Here is a 17,430-nt window from a genome sequence, read left to right on the forward strand (position 1 = left end):
AATCTGCACTTATCAATTCAAAACTGTCCAACTGTTGGCCCTCTTTTAACAATGACATTTCTACACCCTCACCACCACCTTTGCTGCCCTAGTCCCTATTAAAAAGATCTCACTGGCCATTCCCCCTGGTACAGCCTTCATCTTTGCTCACTCAAGTCAAAAGGGCGCAGACTTGAACGAATGTAGTGGACAACTGGTTTAGCCATTCACCGCCAGATTGGCTCGAACACATTATCGGTTCCTACTCTTGTCTCCAAAAACAGTTCACTATTCAAGAGCCATTCTGGATTGCAAAAAATATTCTCTCCTGCTAACCATTTCCTTAAACCCCTCTCCACTGTCTTCATCACACTCACCTCCAAGAACAAGTGTGAGGAGCTCATGAACAACTTTGTCTCAGAGATTGAGACCATCCGATCAGCTGCTTCTGCGAGTTTCCTTCCTTCACCTAGCCCACAGGGCCAAACTTCATCTCTTGCCCTCACCTGCCCTAGCCCTAAACTCACATCTTTCTCTCGTTCCTCATTGATCTCTCCTCTTGATCTCTCCAGGCTCATCTCGTCCATGAGACCCACTTCCTGCTTCCTTGACCCTATTTCCACTAAACTGCTGACCTCCCAACTTCCTTTTTTGGCTCCCATGTTAGCCAACATTGTTAACGGTTCTCTCTCCTCAGGTACTGTTCCCCTCCTTCAAATCTGCTAACGGCCACCACATGTTAAAAACAATCCACTCCCAGGCGTTTTCTACCCTTCAGGATGAGGATGTAGTTTGGGATCTGGAATATCATTGAAACACCTGTGTACTCATCCATTTTCAGTGTGGAAGCAAGTCATCCTCGTTTCAAGGGACTGCTTATGATATGATCTCCTCAAAAAACCAACCCTTGACCCCACTTTGCTTGCTAACTATCATCCCATCTCCAACCTCCCTTTCCTGTCCAAAGTACTTGAACGTGTTGTCGGCTCCAAAATCTGTGACCATCTTGCCCTGAATTCAGTGTTTGAATCCCTTCAATCTGGTTTTCGCTCCTGCCACAGTACCGAAAAGGCGCTCATCCTCTGAGTGTGACAAAGGTAAAGTATCCCTCCTTGTCCTTCTGGAGCTGTCTGCAGCCATTGACACAATTGACCACTCCATTCTCCTCAAACGCCTCTCCACCAATGTCCAGCTGGGTGGGACTGCACTCGCCTGGTTGCCTTCTTATCTATCTAAATCGTAGCCAGAAAATCTCCTGCAATGGCTTCTCTTCCCACTCGCGCATCGTTGCCTCTGGTGACCCTCAAGAATCTTATTTCTCATCTATATGCTGCCCCTTGGCGATATCATCCGAAAACACGGAATCAGTTTCCACATGTACGCTGTCGACACCAAGCTCTACCTCTCCACCACTTCTCTCGACCCCTGCTTGGTATCTAAAGTGTCAAATTGCTTGTCAGACATCCAGTACTGGATGAGCAGAAATTTTCTCCGATTAAATATTGGGAAGACAGAAGCCATTATCTTTGGTTCCCGCCACAAACTGCGTTCCCTAACACTGGCTCCATCCCTCTCCCTAGCACCAATCTGAGGGTGAACCAGACTGTTACCAAACTAGGTGTCATAGACCCTGCATGAGTTTCCAGCCACCTATCCGTGGCATAACTAAAACCACCTTTTTGCACTTCCGTAACATTGCCCGCCTCAGCTCTTCTGCTGCTGGAACCCTCATTCATGCCTTTGTTACCTCTAGACTTGACTACTCCAACTCACTCGTGGCTGGCCTCCCACATTCTACACTACATAATTTTGAGGTCATCCAAAATGCAGCAGCCCGTGTCCTAACTCGCACCAAGTCAAGATCACCCATCACCCCTGTGCTTTCTGATCTATATTGGCTTGCGGTTTCAAAATTCTTATCCTTGTTTACAAATCCATAGCCTTGCCCCTTCCTATCTCATCTTTTTCAGCCTTACAACCCCACAAGATGTCTCTGCTCCTCAAATTCTGGCCTCTTGAACATCCCTCATTATAATTGCTCAACCTTCGGTGGCTGGGCCTTCAGCTGTTTGGGCCCTAAGTTCTGGAACTCCCTCCCTAAACCTCTCCGCCCCTCTACCTCTTGTTTCTCCTTTAAGATGCTCCTTAAAACCTACCTCTATTTTTACCAAGCTTTTAATCATCTGCCTTAATTTCTTTTCTGGCTCGGTGTCAAATTGATTTGTTTTGTCTGTAACACTGCTGTGAAACGCCTTGGGAGGTTTTACTACGTTGAAGACGCTTTATAAATAAAAGTTATTATTTAGTGCCTCTAACACAGTAAAATATCCAAAGGTGCTACACAAAGCGCTATCAAATAAAATTAGGGCAGGAAACCTCAGTAAATGAATTGTATAAAGAAAGAATGTGAATTTATATTACAACCTTGGGATGTCTCAAAGCACTTTACAGCTATTCACTATTATATAGAAAATACAACAGTCGGTTTATACACAGCAATGAGATAAATGACCAGATAACCTGCTTTGGTGATGTTGATTGACAAATCAATATAGGCCAGGACACCAGCTGCTTCAAAGAGTGCCATGGCATCTTTTACATTTACCTGAGAAGACAAACCTGGCCTCAGTTTAATGTCTCATCTGAAAGATGGCCCCACTGACAATGCAGCACTCCCTCAATGCATTGAAGTGTCAGCCTAGATTAGACACTCGTGTCTCAAGTGCGGCTTGAACTCACAACCTTCTGTTCTAGGTGAGAGTGCTGTGATTGAACTAAGACTGACACCAATATATTGGTGGAAGTACTGCATTGCATGTAACAAGTCTGAAGGTGAAACAGCTGCATGCTGCCCGAGACATCTGTTTTGAAATCTAAAAATAGAGAGAGTAGTGAGTACCCGAGAGGACAGTGAGCATGTAGAAATATAATGTATTTAAAAATAAACTATTGTCCTGTAAAACCGTTCCACATGCAAGTTCCACATGCAGTATATTTCTATCAAGTAGTGTGCGTTGTTCGATGAAGGGGGTCCCTAAACCTTTCTGCCTCGCTACCTCTCTTTCCTCCTTTAAGACCCTCCATAAAACCTACTTCCTTTCTGCCCAATATCTCCTTATGTGGTTCGGTGTCAAATTTTGTTTGGTAATGCTCCTGTGCAGTGTCTTGAGATGTTTTACTACGTTAACGGTGCTATATAAATACAAGTTGTTGCGTTAGATGAAGGGTAGAAGCAGTGTATTTGTGTGCAATATGTGGTCTGGGGGGATGGATGGAGCTGCATTGGGGTTCTATATTAAAATGGGGGAGGGGGAGGAGCAGCATTGGGTCCTATATTGGATGGGGAGGGGGGAGCAGTATTGGGGTCCTATATTAGAATGGGGGAGGGGGAGGAGCAGTATTGGGGTCCTATATTAGATGGGGGAGTGGGCTGGAGCAGTATTGGGTCCTATATTAAATGGGGGGCTGGGTTGGAGCAGTATTGGGTTCCTATACTGGATGGGGGTTGGAGCAGTATTGGGTGCTATATTAAATAGGGGGCTGGGTTGGAGCAGTATTGGGTTCCTATATTGGATGGGGGGTGGAGCAGTATTGGGGTCCTATATTCAATGGGGGGGTGTGGGTTGGAGCAGTATTGGGTCCTATATTCAATGGGGGGGCGGGGTGGGTTGGAGCAGTATTGGGTCCTATATTCAATGGTGGGGGTTGGTTGGAGCAGTGCAGTATTGGGGTTCAATATTGGATGGGAGAGGGAGGGGCAGTATTGGGGTTCTATATCGGATGGGAGGGAGGGGCAGTATTGGGTCCTATATCGGATGGGAGGGGGAGGGGCAGTATTGGGTCCTACATAAGAACATAAGAATTAGGAACAGGAGTAGGCCATCTAGCTCCTCGAGCCTGCTCCGCCATTCAACAAGATCATGGCTGATCTGGCCGAGGTCTCAGCTCCACTTACCCGCCCGCTCCCCATAACCCTTAATTCCCTTATTGGTTAAAAATCTATCTATCTGTGATTTGAATACATTCAATGAACTAGCCTTAACTGCTTCCTTGGGCAGAGAATTCCACAGATTCACAACCCTCTGGGAGAAGAAATTCCTTCTCAACTCGGTTTTAAATTGAGGCTGTGCCCCCTAGTTCTAGTCTCTCCGACCAGTGGAAACAACTTCTCTGCCTCTATCTTGTCTATTCCTTTCATTATTTTAAATGTTTCTATAAGATCACCCCTCATCCTTCTGAACTCCAACAAGTAAAGACCCAGTCTACTCAATCTACCCCTCATCTCCGGAATCAGCCTAGTGAATTGTCTCTGTACCCCCTCCAAAGCTAGTATATCCTTCCTTAAGTAAGGTGACCAAAACTGCACGTAGTACTCCAGGTGCGGCTTCACCAATACCCTGTACAGTTGCAGCAGGACCTCCCTGCTTTTGTACTCCCTTTCGCAACTAAGGCCAACATTCCATTCGCCTTCCTGATTACCTGCTGCACCTGCAAACTAACTTGCTGCTCCTGAAATTCTGGCTGCACTTCAGTCCCACTCTCCTGATCTTTGGGCACCCTGTGCGGAGGGGAGCGGGTTGGTCCGAGGGCCTCCTCGTAGGACTGCTCCTGGGCACGGCCAAGGGTGCCATCAGCCGGTCCAGGCAGCGGGCGGTCGAGGGGGTCGTTCAACCTGACTGCCTGCCTCTCTTCCGCTCTTACATCCGGTCCAGGGTGTCCTTGGAGATGGAGCACGCGGTGTCCACCAGTACGCTCGCGGCCTTATGCGAGAGGTGGGCACCGGAGGGACTGGAGTGCATCGTCACGCCCGGCAACCAAATTTTAATTTGATTTTACGTTTTAAAGTTCAATTTGTTTTAATTGCCGGTGCTTTTAGTGTCCCCCTCCCCTTTTATAGGGGGCACTTGGAGAAAAATTCAATTCTGTGCCAAAAAAAATGGCATTGTAAATGTTGGTGTTTCCCCCAGATCGGGGGGCACGGTTTAATGTTTTTTCCGTTAACTCCCTAAAAGAGTTTCATGCACAAGGGCCATAGTGTAGTGGTTATCACATTCGCTTAACATGTGAAAAGTCCCCGGTTCGAAACCGGGCGTAAATATTTGACTACGGCCACACTAGTCTGAAAATGCTCGATCTTGTCTGATCTCGGAAGCCAAGCAGAGTCAGGCCTGGTTAGTACTTGGATGAGAGACTGCCTGGGAATACCAGGTGCAGTAGGCTACCAAAAAGAGTTTCATGCACAAGGACCCCCAGGTCCCTCTGCACCACAGCATGTTGTAATTTCTCCCCATTCAAATAATATTCCCTTTTACTGTTTTTTTTTTTTTCCCCCCAAGGTGGATGACCTCACATTTTCCAACATCTGCCAAACCTTAGCCCATTCGCTTAACCTATCCAAATCTCTTTGCAGCCTCTCTGTGTCCTCTACACAACCTGCTTTCCCACTAATCTTTGTGTCATCTGAAAATTTTGCTACACTACACTCTGTCCCCTCTTCCAGGTCATCTATGTATATTGTAAACAATTGTGGTCCCAGCACCGATCCCTGTGGCACACCACTAACCACCAATTGCCAACCTGAAAAGGACCCATTTATCCCGACTCTCTGCTTTCTGTTAGTTAGCCAATTCTCTATCCATGCTAATACATTTCCTCTGACTCTGCGTACCTTTATCTTCTGCAGTAACCTTTTGTGTGGCACCTTATCGAATGCCTTTTGGAAATCCAAATACACCACATCCATCGGTACACCTCTATCCACCATGCTCGTTATATCCTCAAAGAATTCCAGTAAATTAGTTAAACATGATTTCCCCTTCATGAATCCATGTTGCGTCTGCTTGCTTGCACTATTCCTATCTAGATGACCCGCTATTCCTTCCTTAATGATAGCTTCAAGCATTTTCCCCACTACAGATGTTAAACTAACCGGCCTATAGTTACCTGCCTTTTGTCTGCCCCCTTTTTTAAACAGAGACATTACATTAGCTGCTTTCCAATCTGCTGGTACCTCCCCAGAGTCCAGAGAATTTTGGTAGATTATAACGAATGCATCTGCTATAACTTCCGCCATCTCTTTTAATACCCTGGGATGCATTTCAACTATTCCTCAATTGTGCCACCTTGAGTCCCATTAGCCTGTCCAGCACTACCTCCCTAGTGATAGTGATTGTCTCAAGGTCCTCCCTTCCCACATTCCCGTGACCAGCAATTTTTGGCATGGTTTTTGTATCTTCCACTGTGAAGACCGAAGCAAAATAATTGTTTAAGGTCTCAGCCATTTCCACATTTCCCATTATTAAATCCCCCTTCTCATCTTCTGAGGGACCAACATTTACTTTAGTCACACTTTTCCGTTTTATATATCGGTAAAAGCTTTTACTAGCTGTTTTTATGTTTTGCGCAATTTTACTTTCATAAACTATCTTTCCTTTCTTTATTGCTTTCTTAGTCATTCTTTGCTGTCATTTAAAATTTTCCCAATCTTCTAGTTTCCCACTAACCTTGGCCACCTTATACGCATTGGTTTTTAATTTGATACTCTCCTTTATTTCCTTGGTTATCCACGGCTGGTTATCACTTCTCTTACCGCCCTTTTTCACTGGAATATATTTTTATTGAGCACTATGAAAGAGCTCCTTAAAAGTCCTCCACTGTTCCTCAATTGTGCCACCGTTTAGTCTGTGTTCCCAGTCTACTTTAGCCAACTCTGCCCTCATCCCACTGTAGTCCCTTGTTATACTGTATTAGATGGGGTGAGTTGGAGTAGTATTGGGTCCTATATTAGATGGGGTGGGTTGGAGCAGTATTGGGGTTCTATATTGGATGGAGGGGTGAGTTGGAGCAGTATTGGGGTCCTTTATCAGATGGGAGGGAGAGGGCATTGTTGGGTCCGATATTCGATGGGGGGTGGGTTGGAGCAGCATTGGGATCCTATATCGGGGGGGGGAGGGGCAGTATTGGGTTCCTATATTGGGTGGGGGGTGGGTTGGAGCAGTATTGAAGTCCTATATTGGATGGGAGAGGGAGGGGCAGTATTGGAGTCCTATATTGGATGGGGGGTGGAGCAGTATTGGGGTCCTATATTTGATGGGGGGTGGGTTGGAGCAGAATTGGGGTCCAATATCTGATGGGAGGGGGAGGGGCAGTATTGGGGTCCTATATTGGATGGGGAGGTGGAGCGATATTGGGGTTCTATATTAGATGGGGGGTGGAGCAGTATTGGGGTCCTATATTGGAGGGAGAGGAGCAGTATTGGGGTCCTATATTGAATGGGGGGTGGGTTGGAGCAGTATTGGGGGCCTATATTGGAGGGGGAGGAGCAGTATTGGGGTCCTATATTGATTGGAAGGGGGAGGAGCAATATTGGGGTCCTATATTGGAGGGGGAGGAGCAGTATTGGGGTCCTATATTGAATGCGGGGTGGGTTGGAGCAGTATTGGGGTCCTATATTGGAGGGAGAGGAGCAGTATTGGGGTCCTATATTGAATGGGGGGTGGGTTGGAGCAGTATTGGGGTCCTATATTGGAGGGGGAGGAGCAGTATTGGGGTCCTATATTGATTGGAAGGGGGAGGAGCAATATTGGGGTCCTATATTGGAGGGGGAGGAGCAGTATTGGGTTCCTATATTGAATGGAAGGGGGAGGAGCAATATTGGGGTCCTATATTGGATGGGGGGTGGGTTGGAGCAGTATTGGGGTCCTATATTGGATGGGGGGGGAGAGAGGTGGGGGCAATATTGGAATCCTATGTTAGATGGGGGGGTGAGTAGCTGGGGGTTGGAGCAGTTTTGGGGTCCAATATTAGATGGGCTCTGGATAGGAGCCGGGAATCATAGAATGATACAGAAATGAAGGCCCATTTGGCCCATCATCCCTGTACAGGCTCTTTGGTACAGCTATCCAATTAGTCCCACTTCCTTGCTCTTTCCCCATAGCCCTGCAACTATTTCCACTTCAAATATTTATACCATTCCCTACTGAATCTGCTTCCACCGCCCTTTCAAACAGTTCATTGCAGATCATCATCACTGAGTACTTTTTTTTTCAATGTTGCATCTAGTTCTTTTGCCAGTTGCCTTAAATCTCTGTCCTCTGGTTATTGATCCTTCTGCCACAAACAATTTCTCCTTATTTATTGTATCACAACCGTTAACCCTTTTTAATACCTCTATCAAGTCTCCTCTACCTAACCTTCTGTGATCTAAGAACAACCCCAAGTTTTCTAGTCTTTCCACATAACTAAAGTAGTACCATTGCTATTGAGGGAGTGCAGCGAAGGTTCACCAGACTGATTCCTGGGATGGCGGGACTGACATATCAAGAAAGGCTGGATCAACTGGGCTTGTATTCAATGGAGTTCAGAAGAATGAGAGGGGATCTCATAGAAACGTTTAAAATTCTGATGAGTTTATACAGGTTAGATGCAGGAAGAATGTTCCCAATGTTGGGGAAGTCCCGAACCAGGGGTTACAGTCTAAGGATAAGGGGTAAGCCATTTAGGACTGAGATGAGGAGAAACTTCTTCACCCAGGGAGTGGTGAACCTGTGGAATTCTCTACCATAGAAAGTTGTTGTGTTGATACGGATTCTTTTTCCCTCAATCTGTTTCAGCGAATACACTGACACGCGAACACTGTAGCAGCTTATAACAAAGCAGACTTTATTAATTGTTTCACCGGCCGGGAATTATCAGAACAAAGGAACGCTCTCCCTCAGAGTGCACTCACTTCCCTCGGACAAGCCCCGTTACAATGTAGGGGCGCAACGGTTATACACTTTCGGTACGTAATACAATTGAGGGACATTCAGTTCAACCTATCCTTTTGTGATCCCTCCTTCCCTTTGTCCACTCATGAGCCGACACCTGGCCTTCCTTGCCCAATTAGATACGGGCAAGTGGTTATGTGTAATAGCAACTATTTTTGCACAAAGAGCTTTTCACCCATTGCTTGTTATTGCTACAATTTTACTGGCGTGACTAATAACCAAGACCTTGAGCAAGTCTGCTATTTGTGCCAATGTTGTAACATTTGCAGTCTGACATTCTTTTGGTTATCCTTCCATGATTCCTTTGTTCACTTCACTGTCTCCATTGCTATACATTTTCGCACATTCTCATTCCCCCCTTTTATCATTCCATGATAATCTTTAGGATTATTCCAGGAGTATCGCATTCAGCCATTCGCACTCTTTCCTGATCCTCCTTGTTGTCTGTGAGTCGGCCTCGAGCCTCTTCGCAAGGTCTTATCAATGTCTGTTTAGGTTCTCACATCGTATCCTGTCGGAATATTATTGACTTGATAACTTCTGGAGCCTTGGTACAAGGCCGAAGAGGGGCCTTTTACCTCCTTATGGGCCAGTGCAGGAACCAGCACTTTAACCCTTGTCCCACTGGTACCCCAATGCCAAAATTTTCTCTTACATTTCCCCCCTTTTGGCCCTTGGCTATATGCCAAGTTGGCCATATTTCCCAATAACTATCTCCCTGTTGGCAAGTTCCAGATAGGTTAGTTCACCTGGGTGACCATCTCCCAAGCTTCGGGACCTCCTGAAACCTTCCCACAGAGTTATATAAGGTAAGTCCTTCCTGTAGGACTGCTTAAATTTTCATCCCTTATGGCCTTAATCATAGTGCGTGCCCTGACTTATCCTGTTTAATTCGTGCACATATTAATCCCATCATGACCATCAGAACCAGACCCTGTATTACTACAAGTACATGTGCTATTATTCTTATCCATGGGTGAATTTGAATATCAAGTCCAATGTCCCACAGCTTTGAGTACTAGGGCTGATCAGCCAGCATTGCGTTAGTGTCTCTCTGTAAGTTGTCTATTTCTTCCATCAGCCGGACATACTGTCGCCTTTGATTCTGGATTCCTTGCACCAAACGTTATTGTTCCTCATTTGGTTCCGGTATCTGTTTGCCTTGTGGTTCTCATACCGCCTCTTCGTACCCCTCTCGTGATTGTTCCGTCGATGATTTCCGTTGTCTCGGGATGTGTATGATATCCGTCTGTCTATTTCTCCCTTGGGTCTGAAGCAGAAGTTAGGAGTAATGAGGACACGGGGTGACTCCTCCCCTGGTCTTAATGGTTAAGTTGGCTGCCCCTGTGCTCGCGCATCACTCTCCGTTCCCTTGCGGGGCAGCGATGGTCTCAAGATCGTGTTCGAGAGGAGTGATACTCAGCATGCATCCGTTTGTTTGGTGGAATCTGCAATCATCATTCGTCATTCATGGCGTACCTCGACATAAAACCACTTGGTTAATTTTATAGCAGTCAGTTATATCAATGCCTTTGGTACTATTAATTTTAATCACCCGTCTGGCAGGCTGATGGTAACGTAACCGAGTTTGGTTTCTCACTTCACCAATATTATCGATCTGATATAAGGGGTCTCCCTTTGTTACATTATACTGTGGTATGGACAACACAAATCCGATCATATTCACCCGCCCAGTAATACATCTGAATTTCGGCACCCATGCGTGACTATTCCTTTGTACCTCGCATGTGTTATTCATTTTTTTTATCTAGAGTCCAATTGTTAAGTATGCTGTTCGGAATCCAATCTGGTATGTCTCCATTCTGGAGTTGCTCCAAATTATGTTGTACCTCACTTAATATCCAGGCCCCATACCGGGAGCAAACTATCTCAGCCTGTAATCGTTTACTTATATCTTTCCCCATTGCGTGGATCAATTTTATTGTCTTGGCATTTCGGCAATGTATGGGCCACTTGTAACAGTTCCCCTTCCGTGCCATCTCCCCACCGCGCATGTAGGGCTTGGTTATCCAAGTCCCTCCCCACTAAACCACTCAAGACTACGTCATTAAGTTGTTAACCCGGTCGTATATTGCCTACAGGCCTATGGAATTCATCGTCATAACCCCTGCTGCATAACCCGTGCCTAGTGTTTCCAGTATTCCCCTTTTTTTTTCCGACCTTGCCCTGTTCCATTTCTGACATTAAATCTCAGGGTAGTGGGTTCCGGGCCTTCGAGGATCCGTTGTGCCAGGTTCTGGTATAGACTTATAGTTTCTTTCCCACAGAAGCTAGGAAAAATGATATCCATTAGGTTTAGGATAAGTAGTCGCTGACGCACCCCAAATTATATCCTTTCTTTAGATTCTTTTATTACTAGCCCCCCCCTCTTTGCTCCGTTCTGTTCCCTTCCTTAGGACCTTTTGTCTGCTGAAGCATCATCCGTGATCCCTTAGCTCCTAAAGGGTCCATAGCCTTGGTAATAAGTTTACAGCAAAAATTGAAACAACCAATAATTAAGCAACAAGTGATTATTATTACAATGAGAATAATTGCTCCATGCATTAGATAGGATCCCCAGGATCCACCTAATATCCAATCAAACCAGTTAGATCCTCCTGCTGACGTGGATAACTTCTTTATCTCCCTTCTTATGTGATCAGCGAGATTGGTTATGTTTTCTGAACTATCGGGAATGTAGGTGCAACATTCAGATCCTATCAGGTCACACGTTCCCCCTTTCTCAGCTAACAGATAATCGAGGGCCATTCGTATTGCTACCATTTCGTCCGTGATGTCCTCCAGAGCTTCAGCAGTATAGTTAGCTATCTGTTCCAATACCCTCTCTAGGTTCTGTACTTCATCCATGGTGCGTCCTATCCCGAATGGGAACATCATGACCCCAAAGAACCTTTTGGCGGGGGTGAGGGCTCGCCTGTGTCGGCTGGAGGCATGTGCTTCTGCCAGGGTACATGTTTGCTGCACAAATGGCACCACATATCCCAAATAGCAGGACCCTGTCCATCGCCTAGGTAACCAGGGATACGCCCTATGCCCGCACACAAAATACGTGCCGTTATACGCTGCCTTTTTATATATTGTGTTGGGGTCCCAAGACTGGGCCCACAGACCTCCACCTGTTTTATTCGGAAGGTGAGAGAGGATAGTGACTCGTGCACCTATTGTGATGTTGAGGTTGTGTGGGCAATCGCTGTACCCTATGATATGTCCCTTTCCGCTGGCGTCATTTCGGGTTAAACATATGGTCCCGGTTGACCTCCTGATCCCCGAGGTATTGGTCAGGATTAAGAATGGGGGTTCCTTTTTATGGTCATAGGGTGGTTGGTACCATCCCTGGAACGTTTGACTAATGGGGTACCCAGCACTCTCCCACTTAGTGACGTCCCCGTGGTTGTCCACATGGTATCGTTATGATGCTCCTCCTGCCCTCCGTGATCCCTCTCTTGACCTGCCTTTCATCTTTTGTATTTGCATTGGCCCCCCTCCTCTCATGCTAGTCTGGCTCAGAAGCTACTTAACAGTCTCAGTTAGGGTCAGTGGAACGGGGCGCAAAGGAATTCCCCCTTTGGAATGTATAGGATTATGTGAGCACACCCAGCAACTAGAAAAGTTCTCATTTCGCGCATAAACATAAGACATATACAAAAAGGTGTTTACATGGCGCTCTCGCTTCAGTCTCTCTTACCACGTGCCGCACTTGACGTACACCAACGCTACTATACAGACTGGCACACAGACACAGTTTCATCTTATCGCTCTAGGTTAACAATTACTCGAGAACAAAATGTTTCTTTTAGCGTCTCTATGGACAAGGATAAATAGTCCGAATATTTTGCTGATTCAAAGAGTTCGGTTTTCTCGCCTCTTAGACAACCAGCTACACCGACAGTGACCTATCACTACGGGCAGGGGTTCAAACTGTTCTTCTCGGGACCCACTCGGTTAGTCGGGATGCTCCTAGGAAGGACCTTATTCAGCTCTGGAGAAGAGGAAGTCTGGAAAAGAAACGGGTTAGGACAACCAGTAAAATAGGTTCGTTAGAGGGTGATGAGCTTGCAATGGTGCAGGTGAACCCAGGCACTTCTCCCCTCAACCTTAGCTGCAGTGGGGGTAGTAAGTAACACCTGAAAAGGCCCCTCCCATCGTGGCTCTAATCCCTTCCGAATCCATTTCTTAATCAGGACATACTTCCCTGGTGCCACGAGGGACGATTCGGGCAAAACTGGGAGGTCGAGTTGAGCATCTCGAACCTGGTTGTGGGCTATTCGCAGAGCCTGGGTCAGGGCAAGAGTGTAGGTAGTCATTTCCTCAGTCATGTGGTGGAATTGGACAGTAGAGGGGACATTCTGATTCCATGGGGTCCTAAGGGGTCTACCATAAATGACCTCTGCGGGGGTCAGTCTAGCCTTACCAGTAGGAGCAGTGCGGATCTGGAATAGGGCTATAGGAAGGAGCTTAAGCCAATTAAGTCCGGTTGATGCTACCAGTTTGGCAAGCTTAGTTTTAAGAGTTTGATTAGCACGTTCAACTAGTCCCGCAGCTTGGGGTCGGTAGGCACAATGCAGCTGCTGGTTAATGCGCATCTGGGAACAGTATTCTTTGTTAACTTGGCCAATAAAGTGAGGGCCATTATCGGAACTCAGTCGAGCTGGGATACCATATCTAGGAACAATTTCCCTCATTAACACCTTAACAACAGTTTGAGCCTTATTGTCCAGGGTAGGGTAAGCTTCGATCCATTTGCTAAACACATCTACTATTACTAACACATATTTGTAACACTGAACTCTTTGCAACTCAATGTAGTCCAACTGCAAGGCCTCAAAGGGACCTTCTGGTAGGGGCGTCTTACCCCAATCACAGGGACTCCCTTCCCTGGATTATGCTGTTAGCAAACAAGGCAGCGACTACTGATGTTCTGGGCCAGCGCTTGGAGTCTAGGGTGCCACCAAGTGGCCAAAAGCGTGTCACTTGTCCTTGCTCCACAATGAGTAGCAAAGTGCATACATTCAATAACCCATAGGGCCAACTCGTCAGACATGCAAGTCTGTTCCGCGGGAGTGGTCCAGAGTTTAGAAACATTGTCATAAGTACATCCATAATCTTTCCACAACAGTTTATCTTTTTCAGGAGCGTCCTCCTGTGCTTTAATGACATCTTGGATGGTTGGCATTGGTTTTTCCGAGGCTAACTTATCCTTTGCAAGGTTTTAGTCTGACTCATCTTTTATCCGTGAAATCGGAGGTCAGGGTTAGGTTGGGTTTGTGGATTCCCCACTGTGGGTACATTGGCTCTTTTGCCACAGGTGATGATGCTATGGCTGTGCACTGTACTATCTATCTGTCTGGTCCCGTTTTTTTAATCTCTTTCAGCTTATTTGTCTTAGCCTTTTAACTCTTCAATTCGTTTTGTTTGAGTATCTATTTTTTTATTGCATCAGGCAACTAGTATTACATAAGCTAGTTCTCTTTTATTCTGACTATCCCACCATTTCCTTTATCTGTCAGGTGAGTCTTTATTCTATTAAGAAATCCAAATTAATAATGTTCAGTATAAAACGGCTGTCAATGGAAAGGGTTAACTCCTTTACAGGTTTGTAAGAAGACCTGATGTCATTACGTGACTTCGCGTAATCATCTGAAAAAAAAGTCTTTGTGCCTTCAAAACTTGCTTCGAAATTAGGAATCCGTTAAACAGCAGAAATCATTAGTAAAGCCGTCATAATAAAAGTCTTCTCATCAGGAAAGGCAGCATTTTAGATTAAACTCCAATTTTTTTTTAAACTTCTAATTCAAGTACTTGCCAAAGATTTTTTTTTAAATTGATTTAAAACGAGACCACACATTTTTAATAGCTATTTGTTTACTGAAATTCAATTTCATCATCAGCCTCGGTCAATGCAAGGCCAACCATTTGACTACGTAGTCTATTGATACCCTTCTCAGAGGTCCCAGTGGAACTCTTAGCACGTTTTTCGTGCGCGCACTCTTTAAGACATCTAGGGGTTTAACATGTCCTCCTTCCATTAATGAGAATCCTAACTTAGTGGCGTTTTCCTGCCAACTTGACAGAAGTGATTCATCTTTTCAAACTGCAGTGGAACTTTCTCATAATTTAAAATCATTATCAATGGAGAGTGTCTTTTACCTCTTCCAAATTTTTTTCAATTAAGCCAATAGCTTTTTCACGGCAAATATCAGCTAGTATTTAGTAAGTTATGTCCTTTTCCATCTCACAACACTTTTTTCCTTTCAGCACCTATTTAGTACGTTATGTTTTTTTTTTTAAGATCTCCTTTCTTCAAATTAGGTTTTGTATTTTACACAGAGGGCTTGTGTCTCAGTAAATTTGTTAATTTAAAATCATTGGACAATCGAAGACACTTTTTCTTTCAAATTCGTTCAATTTGTTTTCTTTCAAGGTTTTCCGTCTTTTCCATAACTAGAGGGGAGTCTGGCACGTAGGCTGAGAGGGCTGCTTTTCGTTATCTCAATTGTTCCAGTTTCAAGGTCGTTACAATGTCTCTTCTACACTGCTAAAGCTTGCTGTTTTTAACATTTTTCAAAAGTCCCTTTTACACCTTCGCAGATAGCTCGCCACTCGCCCAGGAGTTTGACCTGATCCCTGAAGGTATTTTTAGATTGTTTCCAAACCTTTTAGTTTTATATTTCCTATTTTCTTTAAGAGATCAGATTTAATATAATAATTTTTTTTTTGAATCCATCTCAGTATTTTGCTGTGCCTTCTCTGAATATCTCAAAATCCCAATTCAAACTTTGTAATTTCAATCTTTATTTAAAACTTTTTTTGAGCTTAGAAGCTTTTCTTTAAAAGGCATTCTTTATCTCATTCCGAGACTAAATTTATGTCTTTCAACCCAATGTAATCGATCGTTGCATGTTTTCTTTCGACAAGTAAGTGAGCATGTCAAATAAATTCCTTTTTTTTCAACCACCGGGACCATGTATTTTAAAAAATCTTTTACTCAACAAACCTATCCTTTGTGCATTTCCTAGCTCCGTAACTTATCATCCGAATATATCCACACTTGCGTTCCTAACTTAAAATGTAATTCAATAAGGTTCCCACTCTTAAATTTCCCACATACAGGACAACACTACGAAGAGTTAAAAAAACTTTCACTCTGTTTGAAAAAGTGGCTAAAACAAACCACAACTCCCCGATTTCCCAAACAGGCTTTCATTCTGCAGTCAAAATCACACACGTACTTCTCATTCAAAACACGCGTTCACAAAAGTGTCTCTTCTTTCCTATTAATTGTTTTGGCCGGCTCTATTTTTTGATCCATGATTGCCCATTCCCGCGTCGCCCGCGGTTTAGTTTTACACAATTGATCATCTCCTAATAATTTGTTCAAGGTTCCAGATAACAGTCTAAATTGACCAGCTCTTTCAGGGAATTCTTCACAACTTTTGTAGTGGACTACCCATATCAGTAGTTTTATCCAAATGATTACCCATCCTCGCGTCGCCCCGCGTAGGATGTCCTAATTAATCCAGATTCCTCACGTCGCCCCGCGTAGGATCAGGGTCCTAATTAGTCCAGATTGTCCCCGCGGTGGAATAAGTTATCTTATCCAGAGCCTAGGCGGACCAAGTGATATACAAGATCGACGCCGTACCTGGCATAAGTACAATTTTAAATTTACACAGTCCCGCGTCGCCCCGCGGCTTAATTTTACCTAATTCCCTATCCTCTGCGTCGCCGCGCGATTGTCTATTTCCCTTTTCTTCTGCGTCGCCCCGCGGTTTTCCTGTTCGCGTCGCCGCACGATAAGCCTTACTTAATTTGTTCTAGGTTCCAGATTTCCCTATCCTTCCGCGTCGCCGCGCGATTTCCTAAGTTTAGAAGGTATTCGCCAGATTGACCTAGATCTCGTTCAGACGCTACCTGAGAAACAGCGAGTGGCCAAACTTTCCTCAGACTTTTGGAACAGAAGGAAACTGAAGTGGTATTTAAAGTATACTCACTCCAGTGGCCACTTTCCTCCCGTCTTGTCCAAGGCTAGTCTGGCTCTTAATTCGCAAGTTTTCGGCAGTCGTCTGTTGAGATCCCACTTCTGACACCAAATGTTGATATGGATTCTTTTTCCCTCAATCTGTTTCAGCGAATACACTGACACGCGAACACTAGCAGCTTATAACAAAGCAGACTTTATTAATTGTTTCACCGGCCGGGACTTATCAGAACAAAGGAACGCTCTCCCTCAAGAGTGCGCTCACTTCCCTCGGACAAGCCCCGTTACATTGTAGGGCCGCAACGGTTATACACTTTCGGTACGTAATACAATTGAGGGACATTCAGTTCACCCTATCCTTTTGTGATCCCTCCTTCCCTTTGTCCACTCATGAGCCGACACCTGGTCTTCCTTGTCCAATTAGATACGGGCAAGTGGTTATGTGTAATAGCAACTGTTTTTGCACAAAGAGCTTTTCACCCATTGCTTGTTATTGCTACAATTTTACTGGCGTGACTAGTAACCAAGACCTTGAGCAAGTCTGCTATTTGTGCCAATGTTGTAACATTTGCAGTCTGATATTCTTTTGGTTATCCTTCCATGATTCCTTTGTTCACTTCACTGTCTCCATTGCTATACATTTTTGCACATTCTCATTTGAGGCCAATTCACTAAATATATTCA

The 17,430-nt window shown here is 44.9% G+C and overlaps 1 protein-coding gene and 1 pseudogene across 6 annotated transcripts in view; both read left to right on the forward strand.

Moving 5' to 3' along the window:
• The window catches only part of LOC139238000 (EVI5-like protein), a 425,899-nt gene that overhangs the window by 39,407 nt on the left and 369,062 nt on the right, over window positions 1-17,430 (forward strand). The window lies entirely within an intron of this gene.
• LOC139238031 (5S ribosomal RNA) lies at window positions 5,081-5,199 on the forward strand (annotated as a pseudogene).

This window comes from Pristiophorus japonicus, chromosome 24 (genome assembly GCF_044704955.1).
Source record: "Pristiophorus japonicus isolate sPriJap1 chromosome 24, sPriJap1.hap1, whole genome shotgun sequence".
NCBI lineage: Eukaryota > Metazoa > Chordata > Chondrichthyes > Pristiophoridae > Pristiophorus > Pristiophorus japonicus.